This window comes from Alosa alosa, chromosome 18 (genome assembly GCF_017589495.1).
Source record: "Alosa alosa isolate M-15738 ecotype Scorff River chromosome 18, AALO_Geno_1.1, whole genome shotgun sequence".
NCBI classification, from domain to species: domain Eukaryota; kingdom Metazoa; phylum Chordata; class Actinopteri; order Clupeiformes; family Clupeidae; genus Alosa; species Alosa alosa.
In genome coordinates, this window is record NC_063206.1 from 9793641 (window position 1) to 9810342 (window position 16702).

The 16702-nt window shown below is 45.3% G+C and overlaps 1 pseudogene; it reads right to left on the reverse strand.

The window, feature by feature from the left end:
* Window positions 1-11409: 11409 nt before the first annotated feature.
* LOC125311787 lies at window positions 11410-14593 on the reverse strand (annotated as a pseudogene).
* Window positions 14594-16702: the final 2109 nt, after the last annotated feature.

Below are 16702 nucleotides of genomic sequence, written 5' to 3' on the forward strand. Positions count from 1 at the left end.
ACTTCCTTGGGCGGGCCTAAGATGAATTTCACCAATGAAAATCATCTATTTTGAGGGAGGAAAACGAGGGTTGTCAAAGAGAACACTGAAGCGTCCAACCATAATACCTCCATGCGTCCAACAATAGTCTCTTTTTATAATATCACAGCAATAGCATAATATCATATCATTGAGTCATAAACGCAGGAATGTACGACACCGTTGAAGGAGTCGAGTAAAGGTGTATTAACAGTACATAAAAAGAGTAGACAATCATGTTCATAAGAATTTATGATAGACCTGTGTGTGTTTACACCAATGCAAACTTGTCATACCACACTTTCCCCTTCCAGTCGACTTTCAAAAAGGCTTCAATACAGTAGCTGACTCAGCAAACCGCCAGCCAGCACTTTCTGTGACTTGCCCAATTAAGGAGGGTCAATGATCAGCAGTCTTTCCCATGATTATGGTTGTGGTGGAGAGTTGAGTTAGACTTCTGAGTTAGACAGAGAGACACGGTGGTCCGAATCATTTTAATTATTTTTTATTCTATTTGATGTGACATAATGTGTGTAGTAGAACATATCCAACCCATCTTAACATAAATATTAAAATTAAGCCAACAAAGAAAATGCAAAAATAGAACCTTCTGTGTAATTTTTTCCATTTTGTGTAGTCGTTCTATATCAGAACCTGATACACAATCCAAATAGTCTACAAGAAACCTCTAGAAAATGTAAAATGTAGACTTTTATTGTCAGTATGCATTTTGGGTAACCAAAAGTCCTATGAGGAGTTTCCATAAGGCATTACAAAACGCATGAGCTTACCTTGGCAAATAATGGTCTAAAATACTGATTTTTCATTTTATATTGATCTACTTTTGCACACAGCTTTCGCAAGACCTGGTGCTAGGGCTCAATTATGTTTCTAAAATCATATCAAAATGATTTGTAGTCAGTTCAGAGATGCTTGTTATCTCGCAGAAAGAAAAAAGGAATATTCTAGGCTCTGTAACTGTAAGTTAGTACTTTTGCCATCTCTGATATACAGTAAAATTCAGTTTCAGCTGTTCAGAATTTCAATTGATAGAACCAAGCCCACACTTCCTTCTGTAATTCCATGTGCTAAGAAGTCACTGGAGTAGGGGGTCAATGTGACGTGCTCAAATAAATAGGCAGGACATTGTCATGCAGGAATTAAGTATAAGTATATATACTCTTTTGATCCCTTGAGGGAAATTTGGTCTCTGCATTTATCCCAATCCGTGAATTAGTGAAACACACTCAGCGAGACTAATCCAGGCGCAGTGAGCTGCCTGCAACAACAGCGGCGCTCGGGGAGCAGTGAAGGGTTAAGCCTTCTACATACCTGACGCATCCGATCGGTAGCGCGACGGTAGCGCACCACTCATGTAGATCTTGCCGGCGCGCCAGGATTTAACCCAGGTAGCGCGAGGTAGCGCACCACTCATTTTTTTTCAGACGAGCGCGACAGAGCGGAAACAGGAAGATGGACGAGTTCGAGGGAAAGCTGTCCGAGCAAGTGTGCCTCTACATGCATCTCTATGATCCTTCAATGAAGGAACACAGAGATGCCCAGAGGTGCCAGAATTCATGGCGAGAAATCGAGTCCTCGGTGCGTTGCCAAGCGCCCGAGGCTTCACAGCTGTGTGGTTCTCTGACACAGTTTGAGTCGGGTACAGAATCCACCGACTCGGTGAGATCCTCCTCACCGTGCCGATCAACCTCTCCACCCCTCGCCATCCCAATTTCCCCCATCTCCCAAGTGCCGACAGAGGTGGCATCCTCATCCTCAAGTGCCCCAAGAAAGAGGAAGAGACGGATGCTAGGCGACGACTCCCTGGTGGCAGCGCACCTGGAGCATCTGAAGAACCACAGGGAGAAGATGTGGGCTGAGTTCCAAGAGAGACATGACAGATGTGTGCAGTTTGCGAACCAGCAACCACCTATGGCAGGTTTTGTCAAAGTCTGTGCGGAGCTGATGGAGACTGTTGACCCGTTGACTGTTGACCAGCTGAAGCAGAAAGTGCTTCAGGTTATCCTAGACCATGCACAGAAGCACCCGCGCTGATGCAACGATGCACATATGCTAGAATGATGCACATTTTAAATGCACCTTATTGTCATGGCTAAATTTGTTTTTAGCCTACTTTTAGCACATTTTTTTTATCTTATCGTTAAACGTAGCCTAATCGTATTGTCTTATAGTTAATAGTTTTTAGTCGTGTCTTGTTGTTAGGGCCTATATTATTTTTATCTTATCTTATTTATCTTATTTTATTATACTGTTCTGTTATTGTTAATCTATTCGTTAATAAACCTTGGTTTTATGTAAGTGGTGTCTGCTGTTGTGGTCGAAGACGAGTGAAATTACGAGGCAAACAAGCGTGACATATTTCTCAAAACGGCATTAAGTTATAAAACAGGGAATTATTAAGTCATTAACAGACATTACATACACTTCATTCGCGCTTACCGTGATTCACACAGCAGCATTATTAAATTAATCTGTAAATTAACCATATGCCTATGCCTACGTTTGCAAAGAAAACATTTTAACGTTACATTTAATGTACATGTTGACAATGACACCAAACATACATTAACATACACTCTGTCTGGAATGTTGATGGCTGGCCCAGGAACAGGTGCTAATGTGTGCCACTGGTGTAGAATAATAGACAGTCAGGTGCACATGAGAACACTATTCATATGATAACTGCTGCCATACACTCTGTCTGGAATGTTGATGGCTGGCCCAGGAACAGGTGCTAATGTGTGCCAGTGGTGTAGAATAATAGGCAGCCAGGTGCACATGAGAACACTATTCATATGATAACTGCTGCCATACACTCTGTCTGAATGTTGATGTTAATGTGTGCCAGTGGTGTAGAATAATTATAGAGAAATTATAGACACAAGGGTACCAGTATTAGTATAACTCAATTTTATTACAACTGTATTACAGTATTCTACACAGATCAATATCGGATCAGTTCAGGCAACCTCTCCGAATGACTCTGTCCTGCCAGGGAACAAGTCCTTGCTGTGTCTGAAAGAATGTCTTGAGGTCCTCTCTCACTGCACTTGCAGTGCGGGATGCGTGTGCTGTAGACACTCTGGCTACAGCTCTCATGTTAGTGTCATCTGCAACAACCCTCCTCCATTCACCTGGCTGAACTTCACCTGAAGGTGATGTGGTATCTACGAAGGTTGGTGGGATGTATCTGCATGCTGGAGTGTGAGCAGCATCTGTGTGTGTGAGCATGTTGTGAAGAGCAACGCATGCCTTCACAACATCCATTACGCATCCAACGCATGCCACACAACATTAGGTGCCTTGCTCAAGGGCACTTCAGCCGCTTTCTACTGGTCGGGGTTCGAACCGGCAACCCTCCGGTCACAAGTCCGAAGCGCTAACCAGTAGGCCACGGCTGCCCCTTTAAATTACTGATTTCACTTCAGGATGCATAGTCACTGTGATTATGCAGGTGCATTACAGTCTCCACCTGTATCTTCTGGCACCCTGCTAACTATTCTAAATATCACCATGACTTCCACAGTGCAACTGTACCATCTAACAGTGATTCAGCAGCAGGGAGGTAAAAAGCTGAGTCAAAACGTTTCCAGTTTTTCCAGTGGAGCCTGTTGCCTATAGAGGCTGCTTTTCTCTTCTTCTTTACAGTGCAGTTGTTTTGTAGGATTATCAGTGATATTAGAATGTTTGTTCAGTATTCAAACAGATACACAGACAAGCATTCATGCCATTAAAGATATAGGCTACTGCAGTGATTGTATGCTATTACGCCTATAGCACTAAAATTTTTGTCACATTCAGTGAACACCTCCTCACAATCCGCTAGCTGCCCATCCCGTGCTATATTGTAAATAGTATGTTTAAACTGAGAGGAATTTGTGAGTTCAGAATTTCAATCACCAAACCCACACTTCCTTCTGTATTTCCATGTGCTGAAAAGTCACCAGATTAGGGGGTCAATGTGCTCCAAGACGACCTCAAATAAATAGGCTACAGGATATTGTCATGAGGTTGTCATGCGGTGGCCACAAACAGGCCTGAATGCCTATATAACTCCAGCAGAGTTCATGCATTTGATCTGCACATGTGATAAATCTGTGGTTAGAATTATTCCTGAATAGAAATAGTCATTCTCCGCACACGTTTAGGGTTAAATTGTGAAATATTCTTTGTTGAAAGACTGGCACAATTTGCAACCACAGAACTTCGTGGATCCATATTGTGGATGGAATGACTGGATGGGAAGTCATACACACATATGGAGGGCTTTTTTATGCATGGCCTCATCTTCAGGTTAGGTTACTTTTAGGCTATTCCACTACAGATTACAGTAGTCCGGCAGCCATGGGGTCAGACCTGGTTTTGTCGGTTAAAGTTTTTTTTTTTTTTGCAGAATTTTGTAGACCAGGGGTATCTCTTTAAGATTTAGGAGGGTGCCCAGTGATATCCCTTGGGCAGTTTTGTATATTAACCCTTTCTTGTTCAATGTATTGAATGGTGAGACACTACAGGTGAATAGGGTAAAAAAATTAACTAGCAGATATCACTATGAAACTTTCCCAGTTGATTACTTACATTAATATGGAAAAAAATGTATTACAAGTTATCTACATTAATATGGAAAAAAATGTATTACAAGTTATCTGTAATATAAAGTTTAAATATGCAAATTAAAGGAGAATTCCGGTGTGATATTGACCTAAAGTGTGTTGAAACATGATACCGAGTGTGAACGTATGTCTCATAGCTCACCTCGGCTTGTCCCCTGCCCTCAGAAATCTGGCGCTAGTTAGCCAATGCTACCAACAGTGTTTCGTTGCGGTGCCTCGGGCATCGGCCTAGCCATGCAAATAAATCACTATTTTACACCATTTACGAGGCTCAAAGTAGCTCCATACTTCATTGGTAGACTTCTGAGGGTCTTGACATTTAAAACGAGACATGGAGAACTTTGAAAAAGCACTGGTAGTTTATTTACAAGACAATTTATACAGACAGTACCTTAAGGAATTTTACCGTTCAACGCCATCTTGAATTTAGTCACGATAAGTCGAGCGACGAGTACGAACGAACAGCTATGATAAGGGATCAGATTCCAAAAATAATTCAGTGGAAATGCATAGATTCAGTTGCTTCCAGTAGCAGCAACTGGAATCCATGCATCCATGCCCAGTGATATCCCTTGGGCAATGTCCTACATTAACCATTAAAGCCCTATGTGCCGAAATCATGAAGGAAAAAAAAATAGGAAAAGCAAATAATCAACTCAAATAGAATGTACTAAAATACAGTTTGCAGTGTGATAGTTATTAAGACAATACTTCATGCATTCAAATTGGGAAAATGTAACCCTTTTCTATGTCAAATAATGAATTTATAATTTCAGATATTGCCTGTAATAATTCTGAATATGTACACTTTTCCTAGTATTAGTATTCTGATAATTGTCCAGTTCTGGACTCATCCTAACCCTAAAACGTGCAGAGAATATTGTAGTGAACTGAGCCTAGCTGGTTCATGACTGAACTCCCATAGTGCTGTGCAGTATATGTGTGTGTGTGTAATGTTGATGTTGGTTTTAGTGAGAGTAATTGCATTTACCTTGTCATGTATGTGTTAGCTGGTAGAGTATTTCTCTATGTTGTACCTCATGTGTTTACCCCGTGTATTGTATGTGACTACCCTGTTTGTGTATCGTGCTTGTTTAATTGACCTCCCTTGTGTTGCCTGTGTAATGACGTTCGTGTGTTTTGGCATGTAACCAATAAAACCATTCTGAGACAACTTTGCAGTTTGTTACATTGGTGTCAGAAGTGGGATGACGACCCCTACTGGACAGGAGGAGAAAGCTGCAACTGATGCCCTGGCAATGATGAGTCTCCTGCCAAGATGTCTCTTTGACAGCGCCCCCGGCCACAGGAGGAAACGAACCGGGCTGATGGCAGCATCCACCACTTGAACCCGCTCCACATGGGGAACCATGGAAACCGCCGGTCCCAACGCGGACGGGCGTAGAAGGGTGCCCCAGCCGCAAAGTTGCCCCCACTACAATGGCGAAAGGCCGCTGGCGACATACCTGGTACAGGTATGCGCCTTGATTGATACTGGATCCACTATCTCGCTTGTGCGCCCCGGTCTCTTACCCGGCACGCTGGTAGCTAGACCCAGAGGCTGGGAAAAGACAAAAACGCGCATCACAACAGTTACCGGAGAGCGAACTGAACTGTAATAATAATAATAATAATAATAATAAAGCTTTATTTGTATAGCACCTTTCATACACAGAATGCAGCTCAAAGTGCTTTACATTTGAAGCATGTAACACAATAATAGTCAGTCAGTCATTATCAATCACTTTTCTGTATGGACAAAAAGTGGTGTGCGTGTGCATCAACGGTGAGACGGCGAGCCGCCGGCTTTGGTTGGCTAGCATTTAGGATGATTGCATTCACGGCCTGGACGTGCTAGAGAAATGGGGGCTGTGGTGGATTTCCCGTTCACACTACACTTGGGACGAGCAGCCGAGTGTTGCACACGGGCGGGGAAAACAGAGCATGAAGTCGCGGAGAGCTGGCGCGACGAAGAACTCTCCAACTTCGCTCCACACAAGTCAGGGAAGTGAACTGCAAAGAGTACCTCGCCATCCCAGACTCCGCCCCTCCCCACACAAGCCCGCGAAACTCAAGCCCGCGAAAACAACAGGTCTCATCCAGGTCCACTTGCTGAGCCCGCCACTGCTCAGCTCACGCCCACCAGGGAGGAGCCAAGAGAGCGGGTTGAGCAAACACCACTCTCTGCTCAGAGAACGCGGCCCTCTGTAGAGACAAGGCAAGCCGTAAATGAATTCTGCACTCGTAGCTGTGGGGGTGGAACACAGGGTAGCCAGGTACGGAGACTACTAGCAGCGTACACCGACATCTTCGCCGCAACAGATGAGGACTGCACCCGAACAAGCCTGGTCCAACACGATATTGACACCGAAATGCCCGCCCATCCGACTTCAGCCTCATACAAGCATTGCCCGCCAACTGACAAGCAGCTGAAGAAAAAGATCAAGGGAAATGGCCAGCAGCAGGAGTGGATCGAGCCAAGCAGTAGTCCCTGGGCTGGCGCGGCTGTACTTGCCGGCTCGAACGGCGACGGCTCGTGACGGTTCTGTGTTGACTACAGGTGCCTCAACCAGGTAACCCGAAAGACTCCTACCCGCTCCCCGGCATTGACGATGCGCTGGACAGCATTGCCGCTCCTGCTGGTTTAGCTCGCTGGACTTGGCGAGTGGCTACTGGCAGATTGAGCCAGCCCCGAAGCTCGGCCCGAAGACAGCGTTCACCATCGGGCAAGGGCTGTGGCAGTTCGCCTATGCAACGCGGCCAGCTTAACCGAGCGGCTGATGGAGCGCGTCGGGCGGCATTCCACTAACATGCTGCGTGGTTTACCTGGACGACATCCTGTGTGTCATGCAACGGACTTCACCGGTGCTATAGGACATCTGGAGAAGGTGTTCGATGCCAAACGAGGTCGCGGGGCTCAAACTGCATCCGGTGCGCCACCTGTTCCGGAGGCAAACCGGTGCCTGGGCCATGTCGGGGGCTGCCGGAGGCCACTGACCCAGCTAAGGTGGGAGACGGTGAGACGCTGGCCTGTTCCACGCGACAGTGCTGAGCTGCGGAGTTTCCTGGGCCTGGCCATATTACCGGGCGCCATCCGGACTTTGCTACAGTCGCCAGCCCGCTGCATCGATTGACGACAAAGGCCAGCTCTTTTCGAGTGGACGCGAGTGCTACACGGCATTCCGGGCGCTGCGGAGGGCTATGTGAGGCCCCAGTGCTCGCGCTTCCCTGACCTCAACTGCCGTTCATCCTGGACACCACGCCAGCGACGTGGGCGCCGGGCACCGCCTCTCTCAAGCAGGCGGCAGCAGGGCGAGCAGGTGGTCGATACTTCAGCCACCACTGGACCGAAGCGGAAGAAGAATTACTGCGTGACCCGCAGAGAACTGTTGGCTGTGGTGGTGGCAGTGTGCCATTTTCGAACCTACCTCCGCAAACGGTTCCTGCTGAGAACGGACCATGCACGCTCACCTGGCTGCTGAACTAGAGAACCAGAGGGCCAGCTGGCTCGCTGGCTGGAGGCGCCCAGACTACTTACATGGAGATTCGACACTGGGCGGGTCGCCACGGCACGCCGCCCTGTCCAGGCGCCCATGTGCAGCAGACCAGTGCCAGCACTGCCACCGAGGGGAGGAGAGGAGCCTGGCCGCTGCTCAACCGGAGCCCGCTTCGTTATTACAGGCTGCATCACCGCTGGCAGATAGAGAGAGAGAGTCGTTGTTTTCAACGCCGCCAGCTGCCGCCAATGAGAGGGTCAACGCCTCCCCAGCAGCACACCAGCGCGAGACTCAACGCCGTAAGCGCCCGGCCATCAAGAGAGCCACCGCCGCCAGTTTACGCCATTTATGAGAGTCAACACGCCAGCAGCACCCGAGGTCGCTCGCCGCCTTCGGTACCAGCTACAGTGATCGAGAGCCATCGAGACAACGCGACCGCAGCCCAACGCCACAACGCAGCACTGCAGAGCCGCAGCTGGGGCCATGGACGCCGCAGTCGCCGGTGGACGGATGTCCTGGAGGAGATCCGAAGGTTTAATCGAGGACGCCACACTCGGCCGAGTGTGGTCATGGATTGAACCGGTCAGCGACGCCATAGACCCAGCGACAGCACTCGATCCAGAGACCAAAGCGACATTCACAGTGGGCGAAGGGAATAGTAGCACGCCAAGGACTGTTGTATAGACACTGGCGAGCCCCGACAGACAATCTGACATTTTCCAGTTGCTGGTTCCTGCTGGATTACAAGCCTGTGTACTGGAACAGGTACATGGGGCAGTGGGGGGCGCTCATTTCGGCATTGCAAAAACTCGGTCGGGCTGAGAAGCCACTTCTATTGGCCGGGATGCAGGCTGGACGTTGAACTGTATGTTCACTGCTGTGACGCCTGCACAGCTTAAGAAGGCCCCACGCGACGCCAAGAGACGCCCGCCCCCACGCGGGTAGCCGCCGATATCATGGGCCCACCGCCAGTCACAGCCGGGAAATCGTTACGCGTTCGTAGCTATGGACTATTTCACTAAGTGGCCGAGGCTTATGCAGTGCCAGATCATAAGCGCCGGATCTATTAGCGGACAAACTGGTCACCCGATGTTCTGCCGGTTCGGGGCACCGGAAGAGCTCCACAGCTTTACCAAAGGGCGGAATTTCGAGGCGGAGGTGTTTTCTGAGGTTTGCCAGCGATGGGCATCCGGAAAACGGGGACGACACCTCTGCATCCACAAAGCGACGGGCTAGTCGAACGGTTTATCCGGACGCTTAGCAGTGCAGCTGGCCATATTGGCCGACCCGCCAAAAAAGGACTGGGACTTACACTTGCCCCTGGTGCTCTGGGTATATCGCACAGCCGTGCAAGAGTCAACGAAAATGCACCCCAGCAGCTCTGTTGTTCGGCTAGAGCTACGCCGCGCCGGTGGACTTGGTGTTCGTTAGCTTCCGGAAGCGGAGATTGGAGCGAGACTGAAAGGAGTACCGCGAGTTGGCCAGGCAGGCGGCGAGTGAAGCTGGAATCTCGCCAAAAGCGAAGCTATTTATACGCAGGCTGTCGCGGCCAGGAGTTCAAACCGGCGATTTGGGTGTACTGCCCGAGAGAAAAGAAAGGCATTTCCCAAACTCACAAGCCAGTGGGTCGGGCCGTCGCGATGTCTTAGAGAAGCTGTCTGGCGGGTCTATCGTGAGAGATTGATTAAGCGCCGAGAGTGGTGGCTCTCCACCGCGGATCGGCCTGGGCCCAAGATTTACCCCTGGCCTCAGCTGAGGGGGTGGAGACTTGACACTGATTCATGTGGAGCTTGGTGACAATGGAGCTCTGGCTCTAACACCGTCACCGTGCAGCCGTCCCGGAAGTCACCGGGCCAAGCGGGTTTCCCAACGCCAGCCGCGGTTCCATGTAGTGAACTGAGCCTAGCTGGTTCATGACTGAACTCCCATAGTGCTGTGCAGTATATGTGTGTGTGTGTAATGTTGATGTTAGTTTTAATGAGAGTAATTGCGTTTACCTTGTCATGTATGTGTTAGCTGGTATAGTTTTTCTTTATGTTGTACCTCATGTGTTTACCCCGTGTATTGTATGTGACTACCCTGTTTGTGTATCGTGCTTGTTTAATTGACATCCCTTGTGTTGCCTGTGTAATGGCGTTCATGTGTTTTGGTGCGTAACCAATAAATCCATTGAGACAACTTTGCATTTTGTTACATTGGTGTCAGAAGTGGGATGACAACCCCTACTGAACGGGAGGAGAAAGCTGCAACTGATGCCCTGGCGATGAAGGGTCTCCTGCCAAGATGGCTTTTGACAGTGCCCCCGGCCACAGGAGGAAACGAATCGGGCTGATGGCAGCATCCCACCACTTGAACCCGCTCCACATGGGAGCGATGGAAACCGGCCGGTCCCCGGTAAGAACACTGCTCTTGACACACAGTTGGCCAGCATGCAAATCACAGTGGCTGAAAGGAGGACCATCTATCACACCATAGGTACTGTGTGGAATTGTCCATCTACAGTCCCTCCAACAATTCACTATCCTGACTAGAAACATTTGCAATTTGCAAGCAATCTTCTAATGCACATAAAAAATCAAATTCACCAGAGATAGGTGGATTAACTCTCAATTCACATAAGGTATAATGCAATTTAAGTTGATGGATAGTTTTAATCTAGGTTTATTTTCTGTAAATGACCTTACATTTTGATACCATGGCTGTTCAGAACGCTTCGCTTGATTAAGACGGTCCATTTCTTCCACAGTGGAAACATGTAAGCATGCAGATTTGCATTTTCTTTAGCTGAATACTCATGAATGTGCTGAAAGAACGAACTGAATAGAAACCCTGCTTTTTGACCTGATTGGTGTGGCTTGCCTCGTTTGGCACAGTTGCTAATATGTTATATGCCCACTTGTAGGATGCTGTGAAGCACTCAGACACTAAAAAAATCTGTTGTGTCTCACACCAACTACTACATACATGCATGACGTGTACGTAAGTCTAATGTGTACAGTAGCACAGGCTGACAGTCTCTGATAGATAAGCCTGCTGTTCTTCCAGCCATGGAGGAGAACCAGGAGGCCGAGGCAGAGCAGCGCTACCAGGAGATCTTGGAGCGCAAGTGTCTGGTGGAGCTGGCCAAGGAGCAGGCCCAGGACGTGGCAGTGCTGCGCGCAGAGGTGGAGAGGATGAGGATGAAGACCTTCCCCGCACTTGGCCAGTTCAAGCACAGCTGAGGCTCGACCACTGGGACACCAACAGCAGACTGCTCAGACCTGTGGTTTTTATATGACTGAGTTTATTCATATAAATATTTCACATATCCTAAAAAGTGTGTGAGGGCATTTATTGTTAGTACTTGTGCACTTTGAAATGTCTTTTTTTGTTTGTTCTGTTCAGACTTCTCTGAAATCATCCTCTGTGCGGTCATAGTGCAGCAGGCGGTCCTCCAGGCCGAATTGGTCCATGAGCTGGCCAAGGCTGGCTTTTATAATCGTCCGTAGGCAGGGCTGTCTGCAGCTCATACAGGGTCGCCTGCGCACAGTGATAACCACTTCACCCATCAGTGTAATGAGGTGTGACAGATCGTTCTGGAAGAAGAAATGAAGACCTTTACTGTTACATCCAATGAAAAGTTGGAGTGTTAGAGTTCACTTCAAGGTTAAGGGCACATTGATTAGGTCTACTATACACAGCTAAGGGAACAGTACATCTCTGTCTAGTTAAAACGTCCATTCCATTTGTCCCCAATCCAAATCTTCAACTAACGTTATACTAATTTCTCTTGAGCGTAAAATATAAACTGCTTCCACCGCGGACGTGTCTAGTAAATAACCAGCATACCCTATGTTGATAACTTGACTGTTTTGTCAACAAGGTGCAGATAGCAGACGGGCATTGAAACTATGTAGAATCAACATTGCATTGTCAACGTTAAATCATTGAATCAATGTCAGATTTCGATGTTGATTTAACATCAGTTTGCACTCTCAGTTAATATTGAAACAATGTTGATTTATTAACTATAGACCAGCGGAATTTCAATTGTATTTCAATTACAATACATATTGAAACAATGTTGAAATTACAACCAAACTAAAGATCAATGCGATTTCAATTCATATTAAAACCGCAGTAAACCATATTAATCTGGCAAAATATTGGGAAATTCATACCCTGCTTTATCTTGGGTGCTCCTTGTTGGTGCCCCCCACCCAATCCCAATCCTCCCCCACCTTTTTTATGCAGCCCTTGCCACCCCTCTTCTACTGCACTTTTTACCCCCCCCCCCCCATTAATGCACAAATAGGCTGACACCAGACATAATTTCACTGCATTTCTTACTTCCAGTAACTATATGCATGTGACAATAAACTTCCTTGTATCCTTGTATCCTTGTATCTACAGCCAGGATACATTTGGCTAGGCCTAGGTATGTCTGGTTTAGGCTACACAAGCTTGCATAAATAACCATTGACAACTTGTTATCAGTTTGAAAAGCAAGTGCATTTATTCACTCTTCTTCATTTATAAATTCCGTGTGCTGAGCTTCCCTGCCATCCAGTAGGTCACGGTTGCAGTCAGATCCTCCACCATCCAGTAGAGTGAAGCGGCACCTAACATAAATAGAAGAAAGATAGACAGTGTTAGATAAATATGTTCAACTGAAGGCTACTTACAAGTGAAACTTTAGAATAATCATATTCAGTCTATGTTGTCTACATCGTAGCCTACTGTCTAACTTACAAACTCATTCATGCTAGAGTCAACTTAGGCTAGCTGGTAACAGTAAGCGTTCACGTTAGCCAGCAGCACATCATCTTCAGCTATCATTTTGACAGTAAACTCAACAAACATTTTATGTAAATCATATAAATATAATCAACTCTAAATTACTGACAACTAACGTTAAGGAAGGCCTAATTATAAATCAGACTGGGAGTAACGTTAACGTTAACATAACATTATGATGAACTGCCATAACGTAACGTAAAACATTAATTTGACCACAGCAAATTAAGATAACGTATGATAGCTAGCCTAAGTTGACTCAAGCATGAATGAGTTTGTAAGTTAGACAGTAAGATGTACATAGACTGTAAACATGCCAATTTAATGTAGTACAATTTCACTTTTGAAACATTATCGTTAGATAAATAAATGCTTGCTTACCATTAAGGTGGGAGCTGCAAACTTGACAGAGAGCTGAACACGGTTGGTCTGACTGAACCGTTGCTCAAAATGATCTCCCCTGCTGGACAGTTCAAACGTCGTCATACAGGGTCAACTAAAAATCCACTACTTTTCAATCACCACGTCAAAATTTCCCAGTAAACCATACATCCCATAGACTGTATATATAGAACAGTCTATGATACATCCATGACTTTTCAATATATTTTAGTGAACTATGTATCGATGGTCTATCGATTATGGTAATATAAACTATAAACCAATGTTGTTTCGATGTCTCTATCTATGCTCATGCACTGTCGGAGTTTTGTCAGGATTGTAATGCTGATTCAATGTCTATTTACCATTGAGATTCCAATCTCAAACAAAATGATGATTTGGATGGAAAATCAACATCATATCAATGTCACCTTGCTATCTGGGTGACGTTTTGAAATGTACAAAAACAAAAAGTCTTCACCCATTACATTGATATATTACATATCTAGTCAAGTGTGCTACTGTTACCTTTTTCCGGTACATTTTGACCATCTGGAGCCTCCGCAGTGTCTCTGCCTTCTCTTTCACCTCCCGCCTCAGAGCGTTTCGCAGCTGAAGAATGTCTGTCTGAGGGAATTGTGTAGAATCCACATGCGGCCCTGGAGTTTGCTTGATTGGCCGTTCGCAAGACAATTTTTCATTGTGGTTCAAGTCCATTTCCTTCTGTCCTTTCACCAGTTTTAGCTGTGTACTGCCATTTGTTGTTGTGGATGCGGGAGAGTCGTCCTCTTCCACATTGAGTCTTTTAGCCACTGCAAGAGGTGATGCGAAAGAGCGACGGCTTCTCTTTAGTTTCTGCCTCAGGGAAGAGCTCATAGTCTGGGCCAGGTACATTATTCAGACAGTTAGTAAAAAAAAAAAGTAATGCCACATAGACACATGTTTTCATTGCCATTATTATCCTAATGTTAGAATGCGTTTATGATTTACTTTTAGAGATACAATCCAGCAGAAACAAAAATAACCACCAACCAACCAATCTAGTGCTAACTAGTTCAGCTATTCGTTTTTTTACAGCTTTTTCACCTACCCTTATCTCAGAAGATGGTTGTGGACTAACGTTAGCATCGACATCATTGCTCGGAGTGTGCAACACAGACAGTGTTTTTTGTGCTTTCGGTGTCGTGTCCATTATGTTAACTTTGCTTGAAAATTAACACCAAGCGTTGCGATTCTACTCAGAGCTGCAAATTCAAGGTTGGTGCGAAAACATTAAATGTCACTTCCGCCTCTGCCAGTAACTGCGAAACAGAGGCATTTTGGGAGATTGAGTACTGGAAAAGTAGATGCAGTTTACGAAATGAATTATGTGTCACGATAATTTCATTACGTGGACGAAATGCATAAAATAATCACGAAATCAGTTTTGTGACATGCTAAAATACATTTTGTGAGTCAGCAGTTTGCGGAATGAATTAGCCAGTGGGTCCCATTTAGAAGTGGCACTTCATTCGCGCCTCCCGTTATTCACAGAAATGCGTGAAATGTAGGCCTATTGCAACTTTTCGCCATGAGGTGGCAGCTTAAGTCCGCTGTAGCATCTTTTTCTATGACTCTGACACAGTCCTAACCAGTAGGTGGAGGTAGCCAAGTATCTACGTAAGCGCATACCATCCACGTCATTGGCGTGCGTGTGACAACCTACTCTTTGATTTTATAAAAAAAAATGATTATGCGGCTTGCCCTTTTGACCTACCCATGTCAAAACCCATCTGGTGAACTCGGATTACTGCTCTATTTAGTGCACAAAGCAGAAACCCACTCTTTGATTTTATAAATATTTTTAATGTAAAAAAATTACACCACATCATCACATACCCTTTACCATATCTCACGATTGGCATGGGATACTTTCCATAAGATCATCTCTCAATGCAAATCAAACCAGCTATTAGGGCTGAAATAAAACCATCCCAATCTCTAGGTATGTTGAAGGGTATGTGATGATGTGGGGTTATTTTAATTCCAAAGGCCAAGGGAACTTTATCAGGATTTATACCCTGGATCCATTGAATAACTGGCCTTTAAAAAAAATCTGCCTGCTTCTATGGGAATTTAACATAGGGGTATGAATACTTATGCACCCTGTTTTAATGAAAAACATTTATTTATTTACAATATATTATTCATTCACAAAGAAAATTGGCGTCCTTAAAGGTTGGATTTTCCTCATTTTTTTAATTAAGGCATTAAGATCCATTTCCAAAAGATGATTTTTTTTTATTCCTCTTTTTAGTCAACTTTAGCATGGGGCTGAAGACTTTTTATAGGCACTGTATAATTTACAATGCACTGATAGCTGCCACCCCATGATACCTTAATATGTAAATGTATAATTTCACAAAAGATAGATTTTAAGCATGAAAAGCATTATGGTCTCACATGTCAACGTGAGCACTGGCAACGTGTCTTGAGCTCCCTGTTTTTAAATGGTTGGCCTTGCTTGAAAACATACTGTATGAGAATTTTACTAGGATAACTGGCTTCCAGTTCAGGTAACCCTACTACAATACGTTCTCATACTTTGCAACTAAGTATTATTTTACTCGGAGTAGGCTTTGAGCAAGACAAGCATTAAGGTCTTACATGCAGGGGCGTCGGACTGGGGGCAAAACCACTACTAATTATAGGGGCCCAAGGGGAGAGAAGGCCCTTGAAAAGTCTGGAATATATTTTATTTTACCTGGGTTGAGGAACATGGGGGCCCATCAGGACTGCCAATGCAGGGGCCCAGGATCCTGTGCTACACCCCTGCTTACATGCGAAATGCCGCAAACTTGAGCACTGTCAAAGTGTCTAGTGCCCCCTTGTGGCAATTTGCAAATGGTTGGCCTTGTGTTAGACGACCTATTTTATACAGTCTATGTAGACGACATACTGTATGTGATATTTATTTGGATGACAGACTAGTTCAGGTTTATGACATAAGCTTAGTCTATAGGCCACAGTGTTTGTAAAAATGCTGAGTTATGAGTTTCAAAAGGAAAATAAATGTTTTTCAACAGCAACTGCTTGATGGCGAGAGCAACTCTTCAGCAAAGCACAGAGAGAGGGGAGAGAGAGAGAGAGAGAGGTATGTGTAATTTAATTTAGCTCTGATCATGTTGATTAAGTAGACTCTTGAGTAGATTTCAAATCCAATCAAAATGCAAAGTTCAATTCAGTTTTAGCATGTGAAATAAGTCTAACTTTCTGTCTAATATGGAAGTAAGCCCATCTAAGAAAGAATTAAGATGTTGAACATCCTATCACCATGCAATACATCCGGACCGGCTTATATTTCAGACACAATCTAGACAAAAGACAAAATAGAATTTTAAATGATCTCATTGCTTTTTA